This window comes from Crocodylus porosus, unplaced genomic scaffold, assembly GCF_001723895.1.
Source record: "Crocodylus porosus isolate Cpor-Errol unplaced genomic scaffold, CroPor_comp1, whole genome shotgun sequence".
In the NCBI taxonomy this organism is placed as follows: Eukaryota; Metazoa; Chordata; order Crocodylia; family Crocodylidae; genus Crocodylus; species Crocodylus porosus.
Window position 1 is genome coordinate 74,871,690 of NW_017728909.1, and position 17,260 is coordinate 74,888,949.

The 17,260-nt window shown below is 41.1% G+C and overlaps 1 protein-coding gene across 1 annotated transcript in view; it reads left to right on the forward strand.

Moving 5' to 3' along the window:
* The first annotated feature begins 20 nt into the window (after window positions 1–20).
* APC (APC, WNT signaling pathway regulator) overlaps window positions 21–17,260 on the forward strand; it is a 168,144-nt gene continuing 150,904 nt past the window's right edge. Inside the window, exon 1 of the mRNA XM_019532478.1 lies at window positions 21–37. The gene's annotated coding sequence lies outside the window, so the exon portion shown is untranslated. The remainder of the gene's footprint in view (window positions 38–17,260) is intronic.

Consider the following 17,260-nt stretch of genomic DNA (forward strand, 5'->3'; position numbering starts at 1 on the left):
CCGGGGTACGGGGCGGCGCGGGCAACGCAGCAGGCAGGTGAGTGCGGGTCACCGGGGCGGGGGGCGCCACCGCCTTTGTTGTGTGGGGGGCCGGGGCCGCCTGGGCTTTGTTTGCTCGGGTGCCGCGAGCGCTGGATTTGAATGAGAAGATCCCATCGCCAGGTCTTAAGTGCCAAATGACTGTATTGGAAACTCAACAGGGTCCACTTTGCTGGGACTCCCCCCCGCAATAAGTAGGCAAAGAAGTCTTCTTTCCTGTGCATTGCTCGCTGTCAGTTCCAGGGAGGGAGTGAGAACTGGCGCATCAAAGTTGAAACATTTCTTTATTTCAGGGCGAGCAGTCCTAGGAAAGTGCTGACAGCCAGCCCAGAAGTTCGTTAAAACTCTCTGATAGTGACTTCTGAGAGTGATTTGGGTTTTGCATTTGCTGCATCAGTTTCCTGCCTCCAGAATGATCGTATGTTTTGCAGGCAGGGTTCTTTGGGTAGATGTCTAATCTCTTATTAGGCTGACTAAATAGTTGGAAAAATTGTTCTTTGCAAGCTTTAAAGATCTTGCATTTCCCCAAAGGACCTTGTCTGCTTATGTCCTTAGACCAGCATGGCTACAACAAACAACCTCCTACATCTTGAATACTTTTATTAATATTGATTGTTGAAATTATTGGACAAATATGGTAATTCTTGTACGCCTGGGAGGACTGGGAAAGATTCCCTGTCTCCCACACAGCCTTGCTGTGGTTGCCAGAGAATCCCCACCATGTTCCAAGGCTGCAGAGGCCTTGTGAAGTAGTGAATAGCTGCAGCTCTGTCTTGAGAGCCAGGCCTGAGGCTTGCCCCACAAGGGCCATTGTGGCCCCAGTCTGTGCCTGTGGGCTAAGCCATAGCAGCTTGTTGGGCCAGGGGTGTCTGATTCTTGTCTGGGGGGGACAGAGTAGGCGCCAAACAGCTGCACTCGTGTTTCCCAGCAGGCCTGCCCATAGCTCTCTTGTTGGTGTTGGCGGGATCCTAGAGCACTGGTAAGAAGTTGGGAGCTACCTTTAGGCCCAGTGAGGTAGTACTGCCTGTGCTGGAAAGCTGAAGAGCATAACTTTTTGTTAAAAAAAGAAGAACTCTGAGGAAAGTGGTGGCTTCAGCTGACTTCCGCCAACTCCCCATCACCAGTGAACGGTTCTTACATGCCAAGAGCTGAGGTGGCATTTTCAAACTCGGCTTTACAAAGTTATGTTTGAATGAATAGTGATATTAGAAATAGTAGTTGCTCATATTGGGAGTGCTGCAAGAACTCTGGGAATGGGGGAAAACTTTTTTCTTTTTACTGGCTTTGAGATGACGGCTTTCCTTTCGTTGCTGTGAACTTGATGAAAAAGTTATGCCTTGTGCAGCCAGGCCAGCGGACCCAGAACATGTTAGTCTTTTGAAGACTGTAATGTCTTGCACTGAGCCACTAAGTCTTTGCTCCTATTTTCCTTGATACAACTCTTTCCCTCCTATTGTGTAAAAGGCTTCATCACTACAGAGAACATGCTCCGACCAAGGGGGAGGATTTTGTGACTGCAGTCACTTTCTCTACCTCAATGGTTCTCAACCTTTTTTGTACCAGGACCCATTTGTAAACATCAGTGGCTAGTCCCAACCCAGTGTTCTTCACTTCTGATCTGTTGCCTTCCACCTTCAGGCCCAAGCTGCCCAGTATGTGGGGCAAGGGGTGGGTGGGGAGTGTGGAGGGCCCCAAGCAGACCTTCGCAGGCTGGAACTCTGCTAGCCTGTAAGAGAAAAGCCCAGGTTTCCCACATTTTTCTCCTTTTAAAGGAAAATCCATTTGAAAAGTTTGATCAATTTTTGAAATTTGCTTGTGACCCTTTCATGTATTCTTATGACCCACTTTTGGGTCATGACGCAGCATTTCTAGCTGGAAGGATAATAGTGATGGTGTGGAGCCTCAAGGAAAATGGTGATATTCTGAGTTTCACAAGGAGTACAAAAGCCTTAGATGGCAAAAGAAGAGCCTGGTAATTATAGTACACAAGAACATTTATGTACACATATATACATGCATTATATACATACTATATATTAATTCTACATTGATTTGTGCTGAAATGGTGCACAAGTGTTGGCTTGTCCTTTCTTTCTGTTAAACATAGTCTAATTGTTAATGTATTGCAAAAGTAAATTAAACTGCATATTTAACCAGAAAAGGGTAGAAGCAAAGGGAAAGTGCCATATATTCAAATTTGAAAGATATGAGTTAGATATGTAAAATAAACCATGCAGATGTATCATTTTAACATTGCAGCTGCCATCACTTTATAATATCAAATACATTGCAGAAGCCACAGTGACATGTGCCACTTTTCATTTTGTCTTTTAAAATGCAAACTTATCAGGCTTTAATGGGAAAATAACTCCGTTTTGAGAATAAGTTACTTAAGTTGTTAGAAGTGATGTTGAGTTTAGCTTGTATGCATCTTCGGAAAACTAACTTTTATGAACGATCCCATAAACTGGTTTTAGTCACTAGTTCTTATCAGAAACTGGGGAACTTAAAACTAAAATCATACACGTGAAGTTTCAGATGCACTTGTTTCCTTTGGTCAGTGTGCCATTGTTGTGCTAATACCTGCATGTCCAAGTGGGCAACTGCATTTTACATTTGTGTAACTTCATGGATGCTTTTACAGAAGTAAACTTGTTAAATGTTTTCTCTCTGTCCTTTGGTTGAAGACTCTTTAACAACTTCCAGGATTTGCTGTGCACATGTATAGGCTGTGCAAAGCTTTGGTCCCTGATTTGATTCAGCCCAATTTGGTGGCCGAATCGAATCAGAACACTCTGAATCAATTTGGAGAGATTTGGAAATATTTGGCAATTCATATGTAGACACAGCTTTAAATGTTTTTTCTGCATGCCTCAAGGTACAAGGCAGCTTGTGAATGCTGGGATGAAGGGGCGGCTGGAGCATCCCACAGGAGCGCGGAGGGCTCCCCAGCGTGCTTGGCAGCAGACCTGGAAGTGGACGGGAAGCACATCAGGTCCACCAGGGAGTTAGCTGGGGCTGCCCCCCCATCTCAGAAACTGGTGCCTCCTGGGTCTGGGGGGGGCACCTGGGTTCCCCCTGCAGCCAATTGCTGAGCCAGGTGGGTGCAAGGGTGGGGACCCCTGTGTGCTCAGTGGTGGATCCAGAAGTGGACTGGAAGTACTTCCGGCCCACTTCTGGGTTCACCCCTGAACACACTGGCCCCGCTCCCAGCACTCCTATGGAATGCTTCATCTGTCCCACGATCACAGCATTCGCGCCTGGTACCTTGAGGTATGTAGAAAAAACATTTTAAAGCTGTGTCTATGGCTGAACTGCTGATTCTCCGAACCGTCATCAAATCTTCAGATTTGGATTTTAGCCAAATTGAATCAGGGACAGTGATCTGAATCAACTAATCGAATCACTGCCCCTGATTCGGGCCAAATCCAAATTGAATGTGGCCCATTTGCACATCACTTATATATAAATCCATCTTCAGGTGTTTGGCCTTCAATTACTGAAAGCAAATTGTAAGTTAGTATCGTGATTCAGATTCTCTTTCGCAGTAGGATCATCGTAAAACTTTCTTAATGTGAAAGCATGTGAAAATGATCAAATTGGCCTTATTTTGCTTGTTAGCTAGATTCTGAAAGTAGCTTTTTACGTTAGAAAAAACAAGGTAGCTTGAATTGGCTTCACGGTATTTGACTTGATTTTGTTTGTATTTCCTCTATTACATTTGTATTGTAAGCATAAAAATGTTTTGTGCATGGAATTGTTAGCTTTGCTGTCATAGCATTGGCATATATAAAACTGCTTCAAAAGTATGGTAAGTTTGGTTTAGCACAGAGCACATTTTAATCATCCCAATTATGAAGCAGCATCCAATAGGAATAAATAGTTTGATTGTCCATTAGCCGGTGCTACTGATGCCAAGATTTTTGTGTCCACTTGTTTAACGCTTTACAAAGAAGGGTTTCTAAATTTCAGTGTAAACAGTTATTTCCTATAAACTATGCCTGCTGGACAATGAGACTAGCTTGGTGTTTTAATTTGTACCCTGAGTCTTCATGTTTTAAGAAAATTAGTTTCTGTTGTCTGTTAGTATGAGCAATGAATGAATGGGCCAAGGTACTTAATTGATAGATTGATTAACAAAATAAATATCTCATCAGCTAGTAAGTTTTTTCCCACCATAATAGTGACACTAATACCATTTCTTTTAAACGAGGAGATTCTATCCATATTTTCAAGATTTAGTGACTTTTATTGAATGCTTTCTATGGGAGGCATAAAAAGGCAAACTGACTTTGGCCTAAATGAATTTACATGAGTTCAGCCTAGAAATGGCAAACCAGTGATTTAAATTTGACCTTTCAGTGGCTGAAATAACTATGTCTGTATGTTTTATGTGCACATTACAGTCATAAGAAAAGATTTTATTTGTTTCACTAACATTGGCAACAGATGTGCAGTTTATCTACAAGTTAAACTTTGACCCCTTCTGATTGTATGTTAGAGAATTGGGTTCTCATATTGGCAAAGCACTGAAAATTCTTTGGGGAATCTTTTATTTTGTTTGACTAAGTAACTGTGAGTGTTTCTTTGATTAAAAACTAGGTGTTTGTGTTAAAATAACTTAAATACATGGTGATACAAATACCTACTTATATTGGTGTAGAACTTTGAGTGTAGGTTGATGTCCAACAATAATTGTAGATTCACATGTTATAGTAGTTCTAAATAAACAAATCTCTAAAAGGCAAGTGTCTTAGAATTACAGGAACCTGTATTTAGTGGACGTGGTATTCTGAGGAGAAGCTTGTAATGGGAGAAGGGACAGTTTGGAAAGAAGAACAGAAGTAACAACATGTTTGAGAAATCTAATTATGCACTTTCTCCGGTACCAAGACTTCTGATATTGAGTATTTGGACACTTATCAGATAATTGTAAGTTAGCTTAACTTGATAGAAGATGATGAATGTTTGTTTGGATAACTGCTTTAATAGTGTATGTCATAGATGGAAACCACAGGACACTGAAGTCCTGGTTGGATTTTAGGATTTAGGGGGAAATGTTCTCTGTTTTTACTTGGCCTTTAAAAAAATTTACACTAATCATATCCTGCTGGAAAACACTGAATTTTAAAATTTGACCATTTAACTTCTTTGGTTTCTGAACAAAAGAATTTGAAATGGGTTGGATGGGTATGCCGTTTTTCTGCCTAAGAAGTAGTATTGCTCCTTAGAAGATGCCATGAGTGACTGGATCCTGAATTGGGGGAGGGAGCACCTGCAGAAGTCTTGATGGTGGCAGCCCCGTCAGGGGGGTACCAGCCCTACGGACAGCATCACTGTCAGCTGTCAAGGGGGGCACCGACCCCCTTTGGGTAAATCCAGTATCTTTTATTAGACCAACTAAAATTGTGGGAAAGGTTGTTCTTTGCAAGCTTTCAGGTACAAACACCCTTCGTCAGGCTGAGGAAACGTCTGTAGTTGGTCTTTATTGGACTTTAGTTTATAACAAAGATGGAGTCACATTGACATTTTGAATAGTATGATATTGCTCTACATACTGTGGATTGTCTAAGATGTAGATTACTCTAATCCTTACACAGTGTATGAGAAATTTTAAGTGAGACTGATTGATGACACTGTGGTCTAGTTATACAGGAATTAGGCTATTTATACAAATCCACAGAGTAGTGATTTAGTTACTTTGATAACTAAATATCAGTGTAAGGTGTATATAAATGCTATTTGTAACTATTTGTGGTGTTAGTGGTGCTTTCTTTGAAAATTGGAAATATGCAAGATTCTCAAAGTCCAACTTTTTGTTCTTACTGGTTTATGCTGTATGTTGGTTTTCTATTTTTCTGTTTCCTGACTAGTTGAGCTATATATACATATGATTCTTTTATTTTCAGGCTTAATTTCTTTTATTAGATCTGTACCTTTGTTAGGCTCAGCTCCTTCCCTTGGAGCAAGTTATAGGTGCTCTAAATGTGACTCCATTTTCTAGTTACTGTATTTACCTAAATTCAAGATGACTTGGCATTTAGAATGCCTCCTCCATAATTAGATTCTAGACATGGAGGGTCCTCTTAAATTCATACTTGCCTATCACCTCTATGGCAGGGAAAGCAGCAGATGGGTGACAGGCAGCCTGCCCCATGCCCCTTTTCCACACACCCCCTTGCCACTTGCCCCTGCCATGCCTGTTCCCCTGTAGCTATCAGGCCAGTTCTGTAATGGGGCAGCTACTCTTGTTGCCCCGAATAAGGTTGAGCCTAAAAGCTCAGTATGGCCAAAAGCAAATACAGTCTCTGAGATACTGAGATTTTGCTGTTTACTCCGAAGGCTTAAATAGGGTTTGAAATGGCTTGGAAATTGAGACACTTGTAGAAAGATCCGCCTCAGCAGCAGCCTGTATACCCCCACCCCAATGCCTTTCTTCCTGACACTTGTCCCCCCCCTTTGCAGCTGCTTAGGCTTGGGCGTGGGACACCCAGCCTAACCAGGTGGTAGCAGTGGTTTTAACTCCAGCTTCCAGTCTAGGCTGGGGCTGGAGCTGCAGCAGCATCGTCTGCTGGTCTGTGACCCTCTTCCCTGTGCTCCCAAGAGCTTCCCTTGTCCTGCATGCTCCTTGTCATGCTGCATGAATCACCCTGGCCCCATTCAGCACTGCAGCAGCTGCTTGATCCACCTGTACTCAAATCTAAGATGATTCATCTGAATGAAGAAAAACACCTTATCTTAGATTTGAGTGAATATGGTAAATGCCACAATCATTGGGGATTCCCTGCTCCCCTGCCCCATTTCCCCATGGGGAGTGGGTGCAAGACATCCTGAAAACCTGCATCTCTGCTGAAGTTTTGACAAGTTTATGTAGCTTATTCTGTCTAGGTGGCAAGCAGTCTCTTAGTATTGTTCAGCATTCAGATTGTGCTGATTAGTTGTAGCTGGTTACGGAAGACTCAATGTATTGCCCTCATTTAAACATAATCTGGAATGGATATAAACATGACCAAAGCAAATCCATTTCTAAATTTGGGTGAATAGGTGTCTCAGGCTTTGTGGCATGTCTGTAGCTCTTGAGCATTAAGTATACTACTAAGGGAAGCTTTGTATTTAATGGAAGAGTTTACAGTGATAAAAGCCTCAGAAATTCAGTTCATGATTGCGGAAATCTGATAAAAATCTCCTAATAGTTGTGGTTGTGTATAACACTATATGAGGTAACACGAAAAGAAACGTGAGATCTGAACCTGATTCATAGACCAGTTTGCTAAGGCAGTATAAGCTTGCCATTGGCTATGCCTAAAGACGGTAGAAGTAAGATTCCCCAATGAGTTATGAAGGCGGTTAGCTGTGTTAGTCTGAAGTCATGCAAAAGGTAGGGCATCTGAGACTAATTGGTTCATAGAGGCAAAAGCTTTCATGGGCAGCAAGCTATTCTGTCAGATGTTAACCAATTAGATATGGAATGTGACATAACTCTGCATTTCAGTGGCATACCTAGACATACCTTTGCTTGAAAGGTTAATGCTTTAAAGTAGTTCCAGTCGACTTCACTGTATTTTCCATAATTGTCAAAGCTGAATTTTAGTTTACTTCCATCCCTTCTTTCCTCAAGACCTGGGTGGATGGATTTATCTTCTAGACAGCCATTTTTATGCATGTGTAGGAAGGAGACATGCAGAGATTTGTTGATAGTCTCTTTTCCCCTTTTGTATTATCAGTCTGGAAGGACTATCCATTGGAAGTCTGGTTAAAGAGGTCTACATCTGACTCCTGTGATGTCTAGCCATGTTACTTTCATCATTCTTGGAAGGGAAGGAGGAACGATCTCTAGAGAGGGCCAAAACCAAAGACCTACATAAATGCAGTCTCTTATTGGATGAACAGGGAGAAAAGTGACACTCGCATGCCACAGTTAACTTCCAGCTGCTGTGTAGGATTATGATACTAGTGGATTGCTGTTAATAACAGTTTAGCTGATCTGCTGGTTCATTTGGATTGTGTGTTAACACAACAACTAGCACAGGCTTCCTTTTTAAGAGAAATTTTAGAAACATGGCGATTGTCTGTTAGGTCACTTCCTTTGCTCATGGAGTGATTTGAGACACCTCTTGTACAGCACCATGCTGTAGTTGTGTTTATTATTATCTAGTGTTCCCAGCTGCTAGAGAAGTTAATTAAGTTAGGTGTGTTACCAAATTGGAAAATTTGATCTGTGTGTGAATTGAAGCTGGATTTTCATCTTTTTTTCCCCCTTTTCTTTCTTTTGTGAAAAGAAGGGATTAATAACACTGTAAACAGTGAAACTGATTCTAGCCCTCTTATAGTGGTTTGCCTAATGCAGTGGTTCTCAACCTTTTGCACCTTACGTCCCACCTATGCCAGGTAAAAAAATCCAGGTCCCACTGGTCAATGAGTGGGAGTGGGGGGGCCCCCAGAGGCCAGTCAGAGAGGGGTTGGGGGCCACCAACAGCCAACTGAAGTGCACAGAAGTGAAACTGGAAGTCCCACTGTGGCACTTCCAGTTTTGCTGCCACAACCCGAGTCCCACCTAGAGGATTTTTACATTCCACTGGTTGAGAAACCCTGGCGAATGGACAGTGATGTCACTGTGCAAGTTTGTCTTAGACAGATTTGAAACCATGAAAAAGGAAGGCATGTAGTAGGAAGAGGAGGGATAGGTTGAGGTGGTATACTTGGTTTTTTTGCACCCTCATTAATTCCACATGTTAAATATTAAAATAAAAAAGTAAAGTTTTAAATATTAACTAACAAATGAAAACAGTTCATTGTGAAATTTTGTTTTTTTCGATTGGTCAAGCAAAAACTCGGGGGATCTTATTTTCCCCTAGATTTCTTGTAAAATTCTTTTCTGAAGCATGTGTTTCCAGCATTACTTTTTGTACCATAGTGGTATCTTTCAAGATGCCATCACAAAAAAAAATTTCAAATTAGCACCTTTGTTTTGAGTGTCTAAAGTTACTGTTTATTCTTTAACTAGTAGGCATGCTGAAGAATGGTTAATTAGACAATAATTATTTAATTTTAAGGTTTCAGTTCTTGCTGTATGTTGCATGTGTTTAAGCTGTTACTTACCAAATTGTATCATATTAGTTGATGGCCACAGAGATATTTTCCCCTTCCCACCCTCAGTGGATGCTATTGGCTTCTGGAATTTCTGTTCCCTCCCTCCCCCCTTTGCTTTCCTTTGAGACATTGGCTTTTATCAAATAAATTACAATGAAGAAGTAAGATGTAGAATAGGTCATACTACAAAGTCAGTTGAGTGTGGGAGGCACTGAGTGAAAATCAAGCTCATATTTTTTCTACCTTGATTTCAAATTTATCTAATTTATGAACGATGCCATTGCTGAAGGCTTGGGCTACATTTATGTCCTTTAAGAACCCACATTATGTAGTAGTGAGTAGACAGTCTCTGAGTTACTTTAATTGTTTCAGGCTGATGAATACAATTCTGAATAAAAGTGCTGCCCACCTAAATCCATAGTTCTCCAAATGGATGTTGTAAGGTAGTGGGAAAATGAGTTCCATCTAGAATGAAGAACTTCCAGTACCACACCTGCAGTAGCATACTTCACAGCCATCCATGCTCATTGCTTCTGCAAGCCCTGAAACCAAATTTACATGTACAATCCGGTTAAGAGCCATTAACTAAAAAGGCTATCAGATTAACATTGTTCTCTGTATCTATCTATGCAGACAGTGCTAGAAAATGAAATAATCTGTGATCATTTGCATTTGTATTATCTTTTATATGCAGGGTATATCTAAAATGTATTAAATGTAAGTTGGAGGGAGGGACTTGTGTTTTTCATTGCACTGTATTTACAATATTGAGGAATGTACCTCCGTTGTTTTTTTTTTTAATCTTTGTATGTAGAAAAGGATGTTTTGAGATTTAAATGACAATAGATATAAATATTTTGGTTACATTTGAATAGGCACAATATAGCAGGGGCCAGATTTATAGTTTCTGTTATTTTTATATATAAAACAGTTTGAGCAGAAAGTTATAAATACGTGGCCATTCTAGTGTCTGTGATTGTAGCAACAGTGCCACTTCTTTCTATATATTATCCAGTTTCAAATTGGAGGTGATTATGATGCAAGAACCTGAGTAGATTAGCAGAGGAGGTTTGAGACTTGTACCTATCATCTGACTGATTTCATACATTATCTGTAGGGAAATAGTGATTAAGAGATTTCTTTAAATGTATCCTCTAATTCAAGGATGCTGAATCTCAGGCTGGCCGATGAAGCCATGCTTTCCAGCCTGCAGAGGTCTCTGCTGGTCTGAAAATTTGGCAGCAGGGGTACCAGTGACTGCAGTTGCTGTTCCCTTGCTGTCAAATTTCTGGAGCCATGAGGAGCCCTGTGCTACAGAGACCATGATGGATCGGTGCATGGACGTGGCCTGGATCCTGATATGGGCACCATATGGGCTGGCTGGAGGATGTATGGGGCTGGTTCTGCAGCGTGGGGCCCAGATCTGATGGAGTGGGACTCCAAGGAAACAGTGTGGGCAGGATAGAGCCAAGGGAGGGTGCTTGGAGCCCTAGATGGGTAGAAGGGGGCCTGAAACCTCAGGGAGGCAGCATAGGGCCTGATCCTGTGGAAAAGGGCTGATGGGCATGGGGTGCTATCTGGTAGTGCAGGGTCTGATCCTAGCATGTGGGGTCCTGTCTGGCCCTCAGGTGGGCTCTGTACCAGTCATCTGGCCCATCGCACCAAAAAGGTCAAAAACTCTGCTCTAACTTTCATATTTTAGAAGAAATCCTAATTTTAGGGTATTTAATGAAAAACTTCAAATACCTGGATTTCTATGAAAAAATTGCTAGAACTTTTGTCTTTAAATTTTGTGATACAGTCCTTTCATTGCTAATGTTATACTGAGATGTCTGAAAAGGGGATACTAAGAAATCTAACATGTTTAACTACAGCAGTGTTAATTAGCACCTCTGTCAGACAGGTTTGTAATTTACTTATTTTTGCTTGTGCATTCATAATGTGTGTTTAAAAAGTGAGAATAGATTTTTGAAAAAGTAAAATTGCACTCATGATTTTCAAGATATGAACAAAAATATTGAGCAAGTTCACCTATAGTTCCTTTTTGGAGATGATGTTTATGGTTCTTCTGTCCAAATAGTAATAAAATTAGATGTGATTAAAGTTTAGATCTAGGTTTTGCACAGAATTCCCACTGCATGAAGACGCAGGCATCAGTCTTGTACTGCCTCTGTCCATCTGGTTCTTGTTAAAGGCTTTTTGTCCTGATCAGGATAAGCATCTTTGGTTGCTCATCTTCAAAATGCCACTTCAGTGTCATTTGCAGTATAAACATGCAGTTCAGTTGAAATGAATGTTTTACGTTTTTGTTCTTGTTTAAATCTCCACCAGTCTTCATTCTGTGGTATTCTTAACCGTAGAGGTTAAGCCAGACATCATAGTTGTCATCAGTCACTGGTACCGACCTATTCACTAAAAATAAAATGTAGCTTAGTTAATAGATTTCTTTTATACCAACAGTACTATAATTTTTCTGCTTCATACTTAGCCAGATAAGGCACTAGCTCAATGCTTCAGAATATTTCATAAGACATTGCTTGATGGCTAGAAAGGGCATATAAAAATGCTTCTTGATAGCATTTCTGCCTGTTCCATAGAGTAAATGGTGATGTTCTTGTAACCAACTTGAAAAAGAAATTTCAGTATCTAGCTCTGGCCCTATTGTTCCATGTTTCTATCTCCTATTGAAATGGAAGTCCTGATTGCCTTGTCACTCTGTCATGCCAGCAAGATCTTTTGAGTAGACAAGCATTTACTTAAGAGAGATGAATCATTCTTCATTCTCCAAGACTGCTCTGTGCTTCATCAGTGCTACCCCAGTGCCCTTTTACCTCTGTTTGCCCTAAAAAGTAAGTGTCTGCTTAGCATTTGGGACCATCTAGTGGAGGTAATTTCTGTGCAGTGACATGCAAAGCATACAGCATTCCCAGTAATCCATTGTTTTTCCTTCTTTCTGTCCTTAGGCAAAGTTGTCTCATCTGACACTGGAACGAAATAGGAGAATGGATTCTAAAACACAGTGAATGTGTTGTACTGCTCCCAAATTGCGGCTGTGAGAGCGCTAAATCTGAGCTGCAAATAATATACCAAGAGGCTTAGATTCTGTGGCTTCTGTGGGGGGAGGGAATGCACTGAAGATAATGCCATTATTTTTTGAATTTGAGGCATAAGGGGTTCTTTCTTACCTGCCAAAACTCCAAAGAATAATGGAGGAAAGTCTACAAAAATATGTATATAGAGAGGTTTTTTCTATTTCATCAGAATTTGCTTACTGCTATTCTACCCCCTAATGTTCAAGTTTTAGTACAACTCTTCTGTTGTCAAGAACTCTAATTTTAACCCAGCTAGAAGTCTGGTAACAAAAAAAAAAAAAAGGTTCTATAGCATTCCTCTATCTCCAAGAGGAAGTAGGACTAAAACACAAACAAAAGAGCGCTTGCCTTCCACTAAGAACCTCAGTGCTGGGAGTTGTCTGTATTAGCAATGCTTGTGGCTACAACTGGGTAAACTAGCAGCACAGATTTAAAGCAAGAGTTGAGCTGGATTGACTTTGCTTGTTTAGTTTTGTCAGTCTGTTTAACACAGAGAATCATTATATGCTTTTATTTTCATTCCTCTGGGAATTTTAGTGTTCTGCCATAAGAGTACAGTTTACAAGGAGAAGGGACTTTAGCTGTAATGTACAACTTCTAAGATGTAGAATTGTTTTGGACCTACCGAAATGAAGATGTACAAATATTTTAAGGATAAAACAATACCTAGCAAGGTTGGAAACTTGGGATTAGGAAAAAGGACTAGTTAATTTACAGAAGAAAAAACCTGCAAATATACTATCTGTGTAAATCTACGTTTCAGGGATAGCGATAATACGAAAAACTGTTCTTCTCTATCTTGAAAATAGCCCAGAGAAAAGAATTACATCTGGTCTGCCAGTCTTAGAAGTACAGCTCTTTTCAAGCCTTACATTCAGCACTAGGTTGCCTTTAATTATGAAGTTAAGTTTTATTTTAGCTGTGTGGAGACACAGAATACTGTTACAAGTTTTTTTAAAAAAATGTTCTTATATCTATGTGTTCATATTGATTTTAGGCTTCCTGCAGCGTTGCATTAGTGCATACAGTGCAGTCTGTGAACTGACATGTCATATGGTTTCCTATTAGTTAATATAAGACTAATAGGATGTTTGAATTGGTATGGAATTAGGTCTCTGGCAAAAGGTTTAGATGTCAGCTGAAGTGATGGCCTACTAATTAAATGTCTAAATGTCATTGTTAAGACCTTGAGAACTGGACTTGATTCATAAGGCTTTTTCCAAAAAAATGTTTCAAGTACAAGATGTTGAAAAGAATAAATTGAATGGGGAAAAGGAGTCCTTGTCCTCCTGATTAACCAGTGCATTTGTGTACTGCTTTATTTGCATGAAAAAGTAGATTTTTGTACATGACTGTCTTTATACTGTTCCAAGTCCATCTCTCAATTTTCCTAGGGAACAAACTGTCTAGATCTTTTCTTTTGCTCTGAAATGGTGCCTGGAATGATATAAAGGTACTAAAGACCCCATGTGATACAATCTAATATAAAGGCAGTAATGAAGATTAGGACAAGTGAAAAATTCAGCAGGATTTTCTGGTTTAATTTGCTGTAATAGCTTCATATTTCTGTAACCTTTCAGTGCATCTGAATAGTCCAACCATTTTAGGAATGGGCTTTTTTGTTATTTTTCTTTAACAAAGCAGTGGCACTGAAGTCTAATGTTGCATCTAAAGAAATAAAATAATTGTTGCAGGGGATGATTTTAAAATATAACTATTAGTATTTGGAATACAACATTAATAGAGTCTTGGGGGAAAGGAATGTGAAATCAACTGAGGGGGCTTCCAGCTGCAGCAGCTTGCTTCTTGCCAGTGCAGGGGGAGCCCAGGATATGGTTCAATAGGATCTAATGTGCGATCTGACAGTCGCACCTCCTGCCATGCATGTGTGGCGTGGCAAGAAGTATGATTGTATGGATTGTACATTATATCCCATCATGCCTTTACCTGCATGTATAGTGAGAATCTGTGAATCCTTGGGAGCCTGTTGGACTCCTTGCTCAGCTTTAAGGATGTGGTGTAGTTCTTTTCCAAAAAAATTCTCCTTTTCCACCATTAGCTAACTAAGAGACTTTGTCCGATCTTCCAGGATGAGGATCTGGTCGCGGTGCTCCATCTGTTTGCTCCCTGTAGGCTAGGTTACCATAATTCATTGCATCTGAATACAGCTACTGGCCTTATTCAGTCCTGTGCTCTAGCCCCCCCTGTAGGTTCTCAGCCAATTTCTAATATAGATCCCATTTCTAGTTGATTGCCATCTCTGGGATAATGTAAGTGAAAGCTCAGTTCCCTGTGTGTGCACTAGGGACAAAGAATTTTCAGATGAATGGATCCAGCTGCATATACAGAAGGACAAACAGTAGCTGACTATAAACAAAAAACCATGTCTCTGAATATGGTTACACAGTTAATTCTCGTAGCTAATTTAGACAATTTGTACTCTATCTATGCCTGACAAAAATTATATAGGTATGGAAGCACCTATAATCAAGAGAGACTGGTTCCCAATCCATTTTTATTTGAAGCCTCTTTCCCTCCCCCGCCTTCCCCCTTTCAACAGATTGGTGTCATAGATAGGTATATGTCATAGACATCTCAATTTTCTTTCCTCTTTCCTTGTTTTTAAAAACAAATTTCATACTTGTATTTCTCTTGTTTCTTTTTCTTTCCCTATCCCTAGAAGGTTATATGTTGCTTGGTTAAAAGGGAATGGTTGTGAGTGTGGAGCTATACAGTTTTCTTTCCTTTAATTATTCTCTTATGCCTGACACCATGCCATTGGAAGTTGCTGTTAGAGTTTGTGGGGAGTGCTGATTTTTGCATTAAAATACGTGGAACCTCCCAGATAACTCATTATCCCTGCATAGTTTGAGAGTTTAAGCTGCACAGCATGGTGATCAGGGTAACAGATGATGGGAAGAATATTATTCTCTGTGGCCCTAAGATATTAGAGAAAAGAGCTGACAGGATTCTTCATGTACTAAGTGTGAGTGCCTTTTGTGCTATAAAGCGTCAGACTTAAAAAGGCTCTAAGATGAGTAGAGGAGGATACATATGAAATGCTCCAACTGGAGGCTTAGGAGACACAGAAAATGAGACAAATATGTTGCTGGGTTACTAGATGTGAAAGAGAAGGACTGGTGAATTTTTTGACTCCTGTTAGTACTTTCATAAATGGACCAGTAAACTGAAATTAATACAGTACACTTTGCATAATGGTGATAGATCAGAGGAGGAATGATGCATGTTCAGTTAATTAAAGAGAGACTTGATAGTTCCATAATAGCTTTCATCTGAGGACCTGAAGGTACCTGACAAACATTTGTCATGCCTTCCAACCACCTGTGTGTGTGTTAGCAACACTTCTAAAAGGGCTATGAGACCTTCTGCTTACCCTGGACCTTGGAGGGAGTTGGATGTCAGAACTGGAATTGGAACAAAGGAGCCCTGACTTTAAACTTCAGTCCATTCAGCAGAAATGACCAGGGTCCCACAGTACCATGCTTTTCCCACTAAGTTAATAGAAAGGTAGGAGAATGCAAATAAATGAAAGGCGACAGATACAGAAATGCAGCTGACTACAAGGACAGTGGAATAAAACAAGGCATAATTGGGACAAGAAATGGTAATTAAAATGCATATGGTAAGCTACTTACTTGCATGAAGAGAGGCATGGCAGAGAAAAGCAGTAAGGCAAAAGGATACTGTGACTCAATTAGTAGAGAACATGGAAACTACAGTTAGTATTATGCTTACAAAAGTTCCTGTTGGGGTGTGTGTGGGGGGGAGGGTTAAACTACATAGCACAGATGGAAGAGTGAATGGCTGATTACATCATTTTATACAAATCTCTTGTTTTTTGCTGTTTATGGCATGTATATGGCTAAATGTACAACCTAAGCTTGGAGAATGTTAAAGGATCTAATTGATAGCAGGAAAAACTGGCTTTCCTCATGCATAAGACAGGGCAGGGTGCCTCTTGGAGACTTACTGGTTTAGAAAGGCTTGAGCGTTTGTAGGGGACAACCTCCTTTGTCCAATGCTAGGAATGGGTGAAGTAAGTTGTTGAATACAAAGGCTCATGCCTCTATGAACCAGTTAGTCTTTATTGATTCTTAACCAGGGTGTTGAAAGATCCTTTGAAGGGTATTGGAAGGTGTGAGGAGATACGCCAGGTGTAAAGAGGTAAGTGCATAAGCACAGGCTCAAGCTTCTCTGTGCTTGGCCACTCTCGGATCCCCACTGCCCAGTACCTTTGCAGGGAGGCAGGCATTATAATAAATTGAAATGAGGTGCTATTCAGTTTGCAAAAGTTATAGAGGGGTGCCATGAACCTAAAAAGATTGAGAACCACTGTTCTAAAGTGCCGCCTTGCCCTGCCTTCTGCTTCAGACTAACTCATCTAACCACCTTCTTCCAAATGTGTACTCATTCACTTCATCTTGCAATAGGACACCCTTATGGAGCAAAAAGAAATATAAGGAAGGAAGAAAGTGAGTGAAAGCCATTCCATAGCCTAGTCATTGTCAAACGGGGGTACTTAAATAGGTCATAGGGGGTATGCAGAACCAATGTGGCTGATAAATGCTGCGTGCATGCTCACAGCCGCAGCACAGCACGCAGGTGGCCCGGAGATCAGCTTGGTCCGTCTGGTAACTGTTGTGAAGGAAGGGGTCTGGGGGGAGGCAGATCGAGGCCCCAGCGATGGGGGAGAGAGTGGGGCTGGGGCTGCCCTGTCAGGTCAGGACACAGGACTGAGCTGTGCAAGGGGTGGCTCCTGCTGCTGCACACACCCCTGGGAGGAATGGGAGGTGTGTGCCCCCAGATCCACGCTTGGGGCAGGGTGGGCTGCTGTTGCAGGCTGGGGCCAGGGCTGCATGAGACTCTTCCCTGCGACAGTACTGGGAGCGGGGCTACAGGAGGGGCTGTAGCCACTCCAGAATTCACTGTAGCCCCCTCCCAGCACTGCTACTGCCCACGCTGGTCCCAGCCCACAGTGGCAGTCTGCCCTGTCCCATGCACAGATCTGGAGGCACACT